The following is a 10,659-nucleotide window of genomic DNA, read 5'->3' on the forward strand; positions in this document are numbered from 1 at the left end:
GCATTTCTGGAGCAGGGTACTGACATGTGTATATAGGTATAGAAAAGAAAATTTGAATACATTTTGGGATGGAAGTCATAAAAACCAGTAAGTATTTCAATAGTTGGAATACACATATGTGTTTGTATGTATGTGTATATACATGTGTGTATACTTATGAATGTCTGTGTTTTAAAACAAGCAATGCGAATACAAACAAGCCAAAATTTAAAAAATATCAGCAAGGTCATTAGCCTTAGAAATATAAATCATTTTACTACAAGCGATTAGACCAAAGACACTAAAGGAATTTGTATCTGTAAACACAATAAATAAAAGATTCAATATATTTAATCCCACTTGAGAAGTAGAAAAAAAAAAGTTATAGTGCATGAGTGAATATTGATCCAAGAAACCAACAATAATAGTGCTTTGGTTGCCAGTAACATGCGGAGAAAGTTGATGGTCGTGTCTGTGGATGAAGAGACAGAGTGACTGGTCATGCCGGTGTTCTATCTAACTATGGCAGCTATGTCAAGAATAAGCTATGGTCTCTTAAAAGTACAGTCAGCTCTCAGCAACCCATGATTTCCTGAACTCATTGGCTGCTTTCTGCAGAAGTGAAAGAGCGCTGCTAAGACAGTACATAATAAAGTCTCCACATCAGAGCTGAGGACAAAGCCAATGAACTGGGTCTGGACTAGCTAACGTTGAAAACTGTTTCTTTGTTCATTCTGAATCGAGGTTGCAGCTTTATTTGGCAGTGTTCATACTTGCCCTCCCTGCAGCAAGTCCACCTATCCTGTCAACAGAGCAGACGGGAGTCCCACTGCTCCAAATCCAGGAGACTTCCCTTATTAACGGTCGGCAGAGAGGCAGGCAAATTCTCTCATCTCCTTCACTCAATGCATTTACAGTTACTGAAAATGTATCCCAAATTATCTGACTATACTGAATGTTTTTTTTTTTAATTTTATTTTTCTTTTTAGTTACATTTTGTTAACTCTGTGTCCCAGCTGTATCCCGCTCCCTCATTCCCTCCCCAACCCCACACTCCCTCCCTGGTCTCCTCCCTGCCCCTTTCCAAGTCCACTGATAGGGGAGGACCTCCTCCCCTTTCATTTGACCCTGTTTTATCAGGTATCTTCAGGGCTGGCTGCAAAGTCCTCCTCTGTGGCCTAACAGACTGCTCCTCCCCTGAGGGGGGGGAGCGGAGGTCAAACAGCCTGCCCTTGAGATCCTGTTAGAAAAAGTCCGTGTTCCCCTTACTTTGGAGAACTACTTGGTTACTGAGCTACCACAGGCGTGTGCATGTTATATTCCTTCAATTATGAAAAACTGAATTTATTTTGTTAGGCAGTGAATTGAAGGATGAGTAGAATAAAAATTTAAAAAGACAAAAATGAAAGTGCCACTAGGTAGTAAAAAGAGAGGTATATTATTGGACACAGGGATAAGGGAATGGATAAGTATAAAAATTTAAAGGCTATATTGATAATACATTACATCTGAATGAAGATCTTTAGTAAGTGACTTTCAGAACCTAATCACACAATTGTGCCACACAATAGCAAGGGCGTGCTAGTACCAAAAAGCCAAACAGGTTTGATGTATGTCATATATGATGATTACTGCTTCCTTCCTACCTATGATTCTAGAAAGTTTTACTTACTTCTTATTTCCAGTATATAATGGAAATGAAATTTATCTCTTTTTTTGTGGGAAGGCCTCAGAACACATTAAACCTAAAGGACAGAACAGCCTAGCTTAGGAAACTGCTCCTCTTTAGCCACGTGATTTCAGAAGTAACCTTCTTTTATCTGCTTCACTAGCTGCTAATTCTATTTACTCACAGCAGTTTGAGACAGAGTATAACAATATTATGGTCCATTCATAACAATTGAAGCATTTATCTTTAAATGTGACTATTTAGTATTACCATAGTGACAAATGTTAACTCCTTAAAAGCAATATTTCTTTATCATCATCCAGTGTGTTATAACTGCCTCACTGGACATCTTTCCAAGTCTCTGTTGAGAATAATTTGTGAAACAATTCCCAGGACAGTCAAAAAGTGACATTTGCACTTTTTAAACAGTTGGCTACACTCAGGTGATTTTCATCCTCAGACATGCAATTTAGTGTTCATTATTCTCTAAGCAAAACTGTTGAACACTTATTCCCCTAGATTTTATATCACATATGTACTGCAATTAACCCTGAAATGACTTACTGCATATGGGAGAATGTGTATGTTTTCTGTAAGGAACTTAAGTATGCATTTTGGCACACAAAGCAGTTCTTGAAAGCTGTCCCCGATGTTTAGCAAGAGACACTGTATTTTCTCTTTTTTTGCTGAGTATAAGTTCAAACACCTATGGCAGTTTCTATTACCACCTGTTTAACTCTTCTTCCAGATTTACATATTCTCTATCTTTAAAAAGTTAATTAAAATCACCATATTATTCTGCTCTATCATTTAAAACCCATCAGACTCTGTAAATATTTATCATGCTTGTTTTTTTCCAAATGATTTTATTTTACACAATGAGAAGTGATTTTTAGTGCTTATCACACAATATACATTGCCTAAAATCATTCAGTTTTCCTGTGTTTTGCCAAAAACTCCATTTATTGTGTATGGCGAATTGCACAGTAACTGGTGAGGCACAGAGTATTCAATATATTTCTAGGAAACTGTGAGTCAGCAGGAAGGTTCCATTGGCATGCAGGAATGAATATGACATAATGCTGAGCACAGTGTCTTCAGAACTAAAGATCTAGAAAGCAAAACCTAACCCCTCTAACTCCATCGATTTTCCAGAATTAACAAATCAAGACACCACATTTTAGATTCTGGTTATTATATAATATAAAAATAATTTTGTTCAAGTAGTATGTAATTAATTCATCATTTTACAATTGATACCTTTCTTTACTTTCTATAATAATATCTAATATACTAGATATTATTCAAATTAGTATTAAAATGTTAGGTATTGCCCTTCATAATTTTAGTAAAGTTCTGTGAGAGTGAAAACACATTATCTTGTTTTTTACATGTAGTCTGCTCACACTGAATCATTAACAATATGGACTTACTAAACAGGTTTTCAAAATATCCAGTTTTGATTTGTGATGGCTAATTTTGTGTCAACTTGACACTTGGCTAGAGCCGTCGAAGAGGAGAAAACCCCAATTGAGAAAATTCCTTCATAAGACTGAGCTGTAGGCAAGCCTGGAAGAGCATTTTTTTTAAATTAGTGATTGATGTGGAAGGCATGTGCCCTTTGTCAGTGGCACCATCCCTGACTTAGTGGTTCTGGGTTCCATAAAGAGGTAGGTTGAGAAAGCCATGAGGATCCACTCAGTAAAGCCTCCTGTTTCTTTCCTGTCTGAGCCCTGCCTTGACTTCCCTCTGTGATGGACTGCTACCTGGAAAAGTAAGCTGAAATAAACCTTTCCCCCTCAATTGGATTTAGCCATGTATTTCATCACAGCAATAGTTAACATAACAAATATATAATATTAATTAATATGTTCAAAATATTTTTCTTCTAAAGTATTTCACACTGAAAATTTATTAAGTCCTTTGACAGATTTTGATTCATCAACTTACTGTTTTATTCTAGAGAAGTAACAATGCAAATTTACTTAAGATGAGTGCTAGAAAACACTTCAAGAAATGATTAAGCATTGAATCCCAAGTTACTTAAAATGAGTTTTGAAGAAAATTAGTTTACCTTTAAAAAGTTAATGCCTAAAATATTCTGCTTTTACTTGAGTTAAAGAACAGAGACATTTATTAAAACTTTTTTTTTTCCTAACAGAGTAAAAGTCTGGCTATTTGCCTAGTATTAATAACATTCTTTGTATTTGAATTTATTTCATGCATTTACAAAAATCTAAAGTCATTTTTAAATGTCATAGAAATATATTTTTTAGCTTGGAAGAACTAAAATATCTGCTTCTGTGCCAGTCTTTGATGATGTGAGAAAAAATACATATCCACATTTTAAAGTAATTCCTTCAGGCAATTACATTTCCGTATAGAAGCATGAACAAAACATCTTGGAAATATCCAAATTATGACAAAAGGCAACATAATATTTAACAATCCATGTTCTGTTGATTGTCTAGGTATTCATTTATGAACTCAAAATGTTGCCAACTTCAAGAGCTTTTGTCCTGTGAAGAGAGGAAAGAGATAAATTGTCCTATAATTTGTAATGTGTCATCAACTTGCTATGTTCTCTGGTTTTCACTTATTCTGCTTGTTTTTTGAGGTAAGGTGCCATGTATTCCAGACTGGACTCTGTTTTTCTGTATAGGCAAGGCAGACACTGGGCCTCTTTCTTTCTGCTTCAACTTTCAAAGTACTAGGATTATAAGCCTGTGACATAATGGCTGGCTATTTGATTATCTTACTATTGGATAGTAAATGGTACTCAATTTTTTTCAATTTTAATTTTATCACTGTCAAATCCTTTATAATATAAATAATGATAATTTACCTAAGCTTCTCACTGTAATATTTAAAACAACTTTATATTTTATTTACATATTATGGGCAACCGAGAATCTGCATATGAAAAACATACACAAAATTTCTGCACAACTACAACAAATCCAACCTTCTAAATGTACAGTTAAAAAGAAAAAAAGAAAAAAAAAAGAACACACATATCCATGATCAGTCACCTTACATTTAGAGAAGGATTGGAATTTGTTCCACATGAGTTCTCTACTGAAGAGCAATGGGTGACATTGCTCTAAATTACTCTAAAAGAGAAGTTTTCTAATAACATACTTCAAAGAAAAATTGCTATCTGTCTGGATTTCTTAGAAATATTGTAGGTTTAAAAGCAATTATTTATGCTTTAGTTTAGGAGCATGGCTTTATGTGTGTGTGCATTAATATTGAGGTTTTGCTAATGAGTTAGACAAAGGAGTAATAAGAACAAATAATTTCTACTAAAAAGGCAGCCAATAAACAAACATGAATATAGGGTGTGTTGGCCATTATATCAATATACACGTTTTCTTCAAGGGTAGAACTGTTTTTTGACATTATTATGGGGCATGACAACTTCTGTAGGTTGTAAATTCATCAATGGAACCTAGGGACACAGGCTTCCCCATTCAGGCAGGTGCAAGATGTGTCTGCAAATCTATACTCAGGTGTCCTGTTCCTCTCACATGCAACATGGTTCATTGTTCCGATGAGCGGAAAGTGCTGACTCTCATCTACCTAATATCTGTTCGCTTCTTTGAAATGAGAAATATTCCAGCAGCTTTACAACTAAGAGCTTCTGAGAAATGCTACTGAAAGCAATTTATAAGACAAAGAGTTGAAGAGTCCACGCGATACTACTATTTTCATGATCATGTTTAGATAGAAAAGGGTCAGGGGACTGAACATTCACTTAAACATGAAAGGCACAGTCTGTGCCTCATTTTTTTTTTAAATTCAGAACAAATTAATACCCCATTTTAGATTAATGGCATATGCTCAACTATTTGTTTCTGAGAGACTCAAGATATAATTAGAAGGTAATATTGAACCAGGAACATTAAAGATAGTCAATAATTTAAGAATTCCTAAACTGATTGAACAGTCCATCATTGTGCCTAAAGTTTATTTATTGAAAAGTTCACTTATGAATTAAAGTGCCCAGGTATTTCTAAATGCAGAGTCAGTTGAATAGCAAGACCATCTGGCAATTTAAGTTCAATTTGTAATGATGAAAGCTTATACTAATAGATTCCTCATTGCTGGTAAAGTAGTTCCCTTGCTGATGTCTGCTTAACAGTGCTTCAGCTCAGAGGTACAGTCTGTTTAAATTTAGAAAATTTAGCTAAATTTCAGAAAATTTAGCTCCAGGAAAGTGGTGATATATATATATAAATAATCTTCATCATGATACGACTAAGGAGCTTACATAAACACAAATACTATCATACTAGCCATGTAGAAAAGGCTTAATTCTATTTGATGTTCTTTTTTGTGCATGGTGAGTAATTTGTAAACCTGCTTTCCTCTCTGGAAAGCTGCTATTGTCTCCTTTAGTCAACCATGTTGCTACCAAATCTCCTGTAAACCAGTGTTCTCAACTTTCCTAATGCTAAGACCCTTTAATAACAGTTCCTCATCTTGCGGTGACCCCCCCAACCATAAAATTATTCTTGTTGTTACATCATAAGTGTGACTTTCTACTGTTAAGAATCATAATGTAAATATATGTGTTTCCCAATGGTCTTAGGTAAGCCCTGTGAAAGGGTCATTCCACCTCCAGAGAGTTTGTAACTCTCAGATTGAAAACCTCTGCTGTAAAGAGAAAAGCACAGGTGAAACTGAGTCAAAACATCAATTTCCAAGCACCAACAAAAACAAAGTCTTTATTTCAGAGCATTAAAGATTATGATTCATAACCATGAATTCTGTGCAGTTATTAGCTGCAATTGGAAGGAGTGGAATGTTTCTTCATCCTAGCAATGAGTATTTCAAGAACACTTGAAAGACTTTTCATTTAAGTAAATTTATAGCCATTCAGAGTATTCTATATAGATACCTATTTAAAGCTATCTATAATATGGCTGATTAGAGGAATATAAATTTTAGACTCTTCTGAATAAATAAGCACTCATACTGTGTGGTATGTTTTTGCGTTGCTTTAAACTTAGCTGAAAGAAATTTATCTTGTATAGCAACAGAAAAAATCGAGTGAATAAACTTTTTTAATTTTTATTTTTTACTGATTACACTTTGTATACCCCCCCATAAAGCCCTCCCTCCTCCCTTCCTAATCCCACCTTCCCTCCTCCTTCTTCATGCATGCCCCTCCCCAAGTCCACTGATAGGGGAGGTCCCCCTCTCCTTCCTTCTGATCTTAGTCTATCAGATCTCATCAGGAGTGGCTGCATTGTCATCTTCTGTGGCCTGGTAAGGCTGCTCCCCCCTCAGGGGGGGATGATCAAAGAGCAGGCCAATCAGTTTATGTCAGAGGCAGTCCCTCTTCCCATTACTATGGAACCTACTTGGACACTGAACTGCCATGGGCTACATCTGTGCAGGGGTTCTAGGTTATCTCCATGCATGGTACTTGGCTGGAGTATGAGTCTCTGGAAAGACCCCTGTGTTCACATTTTCTGGTTCTCTTGCTCTCCTTGTGGAGTTCCTGTCCTCTCTAGATCTTACTATTTCCCTCTTCTTTCATAAGATTCCATGCACTCTGCCCAGCAGTTGGCCATAAGTCTCATCATCTGCTTTGATAGTCTGCAGGGCAGAGCCTTTCAGAGGCCCTCTGTGGCAGGTTCCTAACTTGTTTCCTGTTCTCTTCTTTTTCTGATGTCCTTCCTCTTTTCCTTTCAGGATAGGGAATGAGCATTTTAGTCAGGGCCCTCCCTCTTGATTAGTTTCTTTAGATGTACAGATTTTAGTAGGTTTATCCCACATTATAAAACCAAATACATTAAATCAGTTAGAAGAAAAAGTGGGGAAGACCCTAGAACTCATTGGTACAGGAGACAACTTCCTGAACAGAACACCAATAGCACAAGCTCTAAGAGCAACAATCAATAAATGGGACCTCATGAAACTGAAAAGCTTCTGTAAAGCTTTTTCTGTAAAGGACAGTCATCAAAACAAAATGAATGCATAAGATTGAGAAAGAATCTTCACTAACTCTTTATCTGACAGAGGACTAATATCTAGTATATATAAAGAACTAAAGAAGATGAAAAGCAACAAACCAAGTAATCCATTTAAAAAATGAGCAACAGACCTAAACAGAGAATTATCTGTAGAGGAATATGGAATGGCAGAGAAACACTTAAAGAAATGCTCAACTTCATTAGCCATCAGGGAAATGCAAATCAAAACGACCCTGAGATTTCACCTTTCACCCATCAGAACGGCCAAGATGAAAAACTCAAGTGACAACACATGTTGGAGAGGTTGTGGAGAAAGGGGAACCCTCCTCCACTGCTGGTAGAAATGTAAACTTGTACAACCACTCTGGAAATCAATCTGGTGCTTTCTCAGACAAATAGGAATAGTACTTCCTCAAGATCCAGCCATACCACTCCTAGGCATATATCCAAAAGAGGCACAAGTACACAATAAGGACATTTGCTCAACCATGTTTGTAGCAGCTTTATTTGTAATAGCCAGAAGCTGGAAACAACCCAGATTCCCCTCAACTGAAGAATGGACACAGAAATCGTGGTACATCTATACAATGGAATATTACTCAGCAATGAAAAATAAGGAAATTATAAAATTTTCAGGCAAATGATGGGAACTGGAAAGGATCATCCTGAGTGAGCTGTCCCAGAAGCAGAAAGACACACATGGTATATACTCATTCATATAGACATATAATGTGAATAAACTTTTTAACAAGAAGTAGTATAACAGTAATACAGGGGAAGGACTGCATATTTAGGATTTGAATAGAGTTGGATACACCTCTGGAACTTTATGTCTTTTAACTCTATCAACTTATTTAACTAACATGAATGAATTTCCCTTTTTGTGCGCTATGATGTCTATGAACTTTATCAGTTTTCTTCAAGATCCCTAACAACAATGTTCTATGCCTTTGAACACTGACATTATGAAATGAACAAGTCAATGTATCATCCGATAAACTTGGCCTTCAAACTTGAGTTTTAGGTTCACAGATGAGGAGACAGCACTAGAAGGGTAACCAAGCTCAGTATTCATTTCCCTGAGTCTGTGCACCAAGATGAAGCCAACGGATTCTTTAGAATGCTGGGTGCTGATGTCTTTTAGGCCTATTGGTGTGGGTGTCCTACATTCATGCACTGTCTCCTGACTAATATCTCAAAGCTAATACAACCCTATGCAGTTGCTGTTCTTCCTTCTGTGTACAAATAGCTATCAGCTCGACCTGAACTTATAACAAGAGAAAGCAGAATAATAACAATATGTTGTGCTTGTAGAACTTGTTATATGTGTGAAAACAGGTAAGGTATACTAGATGACAAATAAAAAATCCGCAGAAGTGACACAGGCAAATCTGAAAAGCCAGACTGGCTTTTCTGTCTTAGCCATATCAGCAGGGCCGTCTTGATTCTAAGGAGCAGACCAATTTCAACATGTCTGGCTCCAGTTTCTGTCCGGTCTACACTTTTCCTAAGAACAACTACCCCAAGAAACTGTTATTAATCATAGGGGTAGCACTTTGTCTATTCTTTCATTTTAGAATAGGTCTTCTTCCCAACACCTAAGATTTAAAGTCATTTTGTTCCAAATTTGGCAAGAATGTGAATTTCAGCATGTCTGTCACAAAAGTGACAGTTGCAATGTTGTTAGTAAAAGAGGGTCTGACATTGCTGACAGGATGACAGTGCCTCAGTTGCTGGATAACAAAGCTGACAAAAACTTGTAAATGGCTATGAATTCTTGACATTTCCCTACAGGGGAAAGGAAGCATATATCATAGGCTGCAGAGGTGGTAGACTCTTCAAAGTTATGATGCTCACAGGTGTTCTCTCTTCTAGACATGTGATAAGGGCTAAGCAGAAAGTGTCAGATATTTGGCTTGAACATCAAAATATAAAAAGAAGTTCCCAGCTTCTTCAATATTCCTGTACTATGACACACAGACACACATAAATGGAAATACCCATCTAGGTTGAGTTGTGTGTGTGTGTGTGTGTGTGTGTGTGTGTGTGTGTGTGTGTATTAATTCAAACATACCATGAAAGCACAGAGCTACTTTGGCTAACAAAGTGAAAGAGGTGAAGGCAGAATTAAACCAGGTGCTTGTATTTTTTTTTAAATCATCCCTGTTGTTATATACAAGTTTGAACTTTATTGGGACCTGGTTTATTTACTTGTAAGATATGATGCACTTACTGGTATAAATATTCCAGTTGGGATCCTTAGATCTTCAGGGTTCTTAAAAGTTTACATGCATGCATTGGTTGCTTGTAAGTTACTGTGACAAAACACCAGCATAAAAAATATTTGTAGAGGAGAGATTACTTTAGTTTAGAGTTGCAGAAAAGGATCCATCAGTAATGAGGCCTAGCAGGTGGCAGCCGGATCAGGGATTTAAGAGATTGTGTCGTTAACCATAATCTTGAAGGAGAAACAGATAAATTTGGGTCAAGGCTATAAACTCTCACAGTTCATGCTGGTGACATACTTAATTCAGCAAAACTCTACTCATTAAAAGTTCTGTAACATTCCACATAGCATCACCAACTTAGGAACATGGTATTCAAATACATGAGCCAATGGAAAACACTTCCTTTTCAAATCACCAGTTTGCACATAGCTAAATATAGGATAATTATTTATCAGGCTAAAATACTAGTACCTCAAACTTGGAGCTAGTAAAAGTACGTGTAATTAAATTAAAATGTATATGTAATAAGTTAAATAATCCCAATATTGATCTATGATAAAATAAGATGGCAGAAAGACATTTAAGAAAATAAAATACAATGAAATGGATTTTATAATGTATACATTGCCTTCTATAATGCCATGATTAATCTAATGCTTTTTACTCTGAAGCTAGAGTGTCAACATTGTTCTAGGTTTTAGACAGCATCATAAATATAAATCAGAGATGTGCTAATTTTTTTATTAAAGATAATAGATACCCCTCATACATTTGATGTGTTGTTTGATAAACAAGACAA

This window comes from Psammomys obesus, unplaced genomic scaffold (genome assembly GCF_907164565.1).
Source record: "Psammomys obesus unplaced genomic scaffold, mPsaObe1.curated_primary_1811, whole genome shotgun sequence".
Lineage (NCBI taxonomy): Eukaryota > Metazoa > Chordata > Mammalia > Rodentia > Muridae > Psammomys > Psammomys obesus.